Here is a 4392-nt window from a genome sequence, read left to right on the forward strand (position 1 = left end):
AAGGAATTTACGGTAAGTAAACAAAATTCCCTTCTTCTTTGTCGCTCCATTGAGAGACCCAGACAATTGGGACGTCCAAAAGCAGTCCCTGGGTGGGTAAAAGAATACCTCGTGATAGGGCCGTCAACAGCCCTGTCCTACAGGTGGGCAACCACCGCCTGAAGGACTTGTCTACCTAGGCTGGCGTCCGCCGAAGCGTAGGTATGTACCTGATAATGCTTGGTAAAGGTGTGCAGACTCGACCAGGTAGCCGCCTGGCACACCTGCTGAGCCGTAGCCTGGTGGCGCAATGCCCAGGACGCACCCACGGCTCTGGTAGAATGGGCCTTCAGCCCTGAAGGAACCGGAAGCCCCGCAGAACGGTAGGCTTCAAGAATTGGTTCCTTGATCCACCGAGCCAGGGTGGATTTGGAAGCTTGCGACCCTTTACGCTGACCAGCGACAAGGACAAAGAGTGCATCCGAGCGGCGTAAGGGCGCCGTGCGGGAAATATAGATCCTGAGTGCTCTGACCAGATCCAACAAATGCAAACCTCTCTCAAATTGATGAACTGGATGAGGACACAAGGAAGGTAATGTGATATCCTGATTGAGATGAAAGGGGGATACCACCTTAGGGAGAAACTCAGGAATCGGACGTAGAACCACCTTGTCCTGGTGAAAAACCAGGAAGGGAGATTTGCATGACAGCGCCGCTAGCTCGGACACTCTCCGAAGAGACGTGACCGCTACTAGAAAGGCCACTTTCTGTGAAAGACGAGAAAGGGAAACATCCTTCATAGGCTCGAAAGGCGGCTTCTGGAGGGCAATTAGAACCTTGTTCAGATCCCAGGGCTCTAACGGCCGCTTGTAAGGAGGGACGATATGACACACTCCTTGCAGGAACGTGCGTACCTGAGTAAGTCGTGCTAGGCGTCTCTGAAAAAATACAGATAGCGCTGAGACTTGTCCTTTAAGGGAACTGAGCGACAAACCTTTTTCCAACCCGGATTGCAGGAAGGAAAGAAAAGTAGGCAATGCAAAAGGCCAGGGAGAAACTCCCTGAGCTGCGCACCAAGATAAGAATATCTTCCACGTCCTGTGGTAGATCTTGGCGGAGGATGGTTTTCTAGCCTGTCTCATGGTGGAAATAACCTTTCGAGATAATCCTGAAGACGCTAGGATCCAGGACTCAATGGCCACACAGTCAGGTTCAGGGCCGCAGAATTCAGGTGGAAAAACGGCCCTTGAGATAGCAAGTCTGGTCGTTCTGGTAGTGCCCATGGTTGGCCTACCGTGAGGTGCCACAGATCTGGGTACCACGATCTCCTCGGCCAGTCTGGAGTGACGAGGATGGCGCGACGGCAGTCGGCCCTGATCTTGCGCAGCACTCTGGGTAACAATGCCAGAGGTGGGAACACATAAGGTAGCCGGAATTGCGACCAATCTTGAACTAAGGCGTCTGCCGCCAGAGCTCGGTGATCGTGAGACCGTGCCATGAAAGCCGGGACCTTGTTGTTGTGCCGTGACGCCATCAGGTCGACGTCCGGCATCCCCCAGCGGCGACAGATCTCCTGAAACACGTCCGGGTGAAGGGACCATTCCCCTGCGTCCATACCTTGGCGACTGAGGAAGTCTGCTTCCCAGTTTTCCACGCCTGGGATGTGAACTGCGGAAATGGTGGAAGCCGTGTCTTCCACCCACGTCAGAATCCGTCGGACTTCCTGGAAGGCTTGCCGACTGCGTGTTCCACCTTGGTGGTTGATGTACGCTACCGCTGTAGAGTTGTCCGACTGAATTCGGATCTGCTTGCCTTCCAGCCACTGCTGGAAGGCTTGTAGGGCAAGATACACTGCTCTGATTTCTAGAACATTGATCTGAAGGGTGGACTCTTCCTGAGTCCACGTCCCTTGAGCCCTGTGATGGAGAAACACTGCTCCCCACCCTGAAAGACTCGCGTCTGTCGTGACTACCTCCCAGGATGGGGTAGAAAGGACTTTCCTTTCGACAAAACGGTGGGAAGAAGCCACCACTGAAGAGATTCCTTGGCCGCCTGAGAAAGGGAGACGTCTCTGTCGAGGGATGTCGACTTCCCGTCCCATTGGCGGAGAATGTCCCATTGTAGTGGACGGAGATGAAACTGCGCGATAGGGACTGCTTCCATTGCTGCTACCATCTTCCCTAGGAAGTGCATGAGGCGTCTCAAGGGGTGAGACTGGCCTTGAAGGAGAGATTGCACTCCTGTCTGTAGTGAACGCTGTTTGTCCAGCGGAAGCTTCACTATCGCTGAGAGAGTATGAAACTCCATGCCAAGGTATGTTAGCGATTGGGTCGGAGTCAGATTTGACTTTGAAAAGTTGATGATCCACCCGAAACTCTGGAGAGTCTCCAGCGCAACGTTCAGGCTGTGTTGGCATGCCTCTTGAGAGGGTGCCTTGACCAGTAGATCGTCCAAATACGGGATCACAGAGTGACCTTGAGAGTGCAGGACTGCTACTACTGCTGCCATGACTTTGGTGAAGACACGTGGAGCTGTCGCCAGCCCGAAAGGCAGAGCTACGAACTGAAGGTGTTCGTCTCCTAGAACAGAGCGTAGAAAACGCTGGTGCTCTGGAGCAATCGGCACGTGGAGATAAGCATCCCTGATGTCTATAGATGCTAGGAAATCTCCTTGAGACATTGAGGCGATGACGGAGCGAAGGGATTCCATCCGGAACCGCCTGGTTTTTACGTGCTTGTTGAGCAGTTTTAGATCCAGAACGGGACGGAATGACCCGTCCTTTTTTGGCACCACAAACAAGTTGGAGTAAAAACCGTGACCTTGTTCCTGAAGAGGAACGGGGGTCACCACTCCTTCCGCTTTTAGAGTGGACACCGCTAGCCGCAGAGCCTCGGCTCGGTCGGGAGGTGGAGAAGTTCTGAAAAAGCGAGTTGGAGGACGAGAGCTGAACTCTATCCTGTACCCGTGAGACAGAATGTCTCTCACCCAACGGTCTGTGACCTGTGGCAGCCAAATGTCGCCAAAGCGGGAGAGCCTGCCACCGACCGAGGATGCGGAGAGAGGGGGCCGAAAGTCATGAGGAAGCCGCCTTGGTAGCGGGTCTTCCGGCTGTCTTTTTTGGGCGTGACTGAGTACGCCAAGAATCTGAGCTCCTCTGATCCTTTTGAGTCCTCTTGGACGAGGAGAATTGGGACCTGCCTGAGCCTCGAAAGGACCGAAACCCCGACTGTCCTCTCCTCTGTTGGGGTTTATTTTGTCTGGGTTGAGGTAAAGATGAATCTTTACCCTTGGAGTGTTTAATGATTTCATCTAAGCGCTCCCCAAACAGACGGTCACGAGAAAATGGCAAACTGGTTAAACACTTTTTGGAAGCAGAATCTGCCTTCCATTCTCTTAACCACAAGGCTCTGCGTAAAACGACGGAGTTGGCGGATGCCACTGCCGTACGGCTCGTAGAGTCTAGGACAGCATTAATCGCGTAAGACGCAAAAGCAGACATTTGAGAGGTTAAGGGTGCCACCTGCGGAGCAGATGTACGTGTGACCGTGTCAATCTGTGCAAGACCAGCTGAAATAGCTTGGAGTGCCCATACGGCTGCGAATGCTGGAGCAAACGACGCGCCGATAGCTTCATAGATGGATTTCAACCAGAGCTCCATCTGCCTGTCAGTGGCATCTTTAAGTGCCGCCCCATCTTCCACTGCAACTAAGGATCTAGCTGCAAGCCTGGAGATCGGAGGATCCACCTTGGGACACTGGGTCCAGCCCTTAACCACGTCCGGGGGAAAAGGATAACGTGTGTCCTTGAGCCGCTTGGAAAAACGCTTATCCGGATAAGCGTGATGTTTCTGGATTGCGTCTCTAAAGTCAGAGTGGTCCAGAAATACACTTAATTTACGCTTGGGATACCTGAAATGGAATTTCTCCTGCTGTGAAGCTGTCTCCTTTATCTGAGGAGCTTCCAACTGAGGGGGACCAGGGAGCAATGAGTTAACAGTGTCCATGGCCTGAGTTACTGGTCTAGACTGCAATGTTTCAAGAATCTTAGTCATAGTCGCAGACAATCTATCAGCAAAGACTGCAAACTCCGTCCCTGTCACCTGGACAGTATTCACAGGAGGTTCTGCCTGGGTCACCTCCAGCAGAGGCCCCGGCCGAGCAAGTGCCACAGGGGCCGAGCACTGCACACAGTGGGGGTCAGTGGAACCTGCCGGTAGAACAGCCCCACAAGCGGTACAAGCAGCATAGAAAGCCTGTGCCTTGGCACTTTTGCTTTTTGCGGTCGACATGCTGATGTGTCCTCTGAGTAATCTAGGAGGGTATATAGCAGAGAATCTCCAGCGACCATACAGTGCAATGTAAAGCTGCAAGCATAAAATACAGTATACACTTCGGCACCAGTGGGGGTCAGCCC

Source organism: Anomaloglossus baeobatrachus, unplaced genomic scaffold (assembly GCF_048569485.1).
Source record: "Anomaloglossus baeobatrachus isolate aAnoBae1 unplaced genomic scaffold, aAnoBae1.hap1 Scaffold_125, whole genome shotgun sequence".
Classification (NCBI taxonomy): domain Eukaryota; kingdom Metazoa; phylum Chordata; class Amphibia; order Anura; family Aromobatidae; genus Anomaloglossus; species Anomaloglossus baeobatrachus.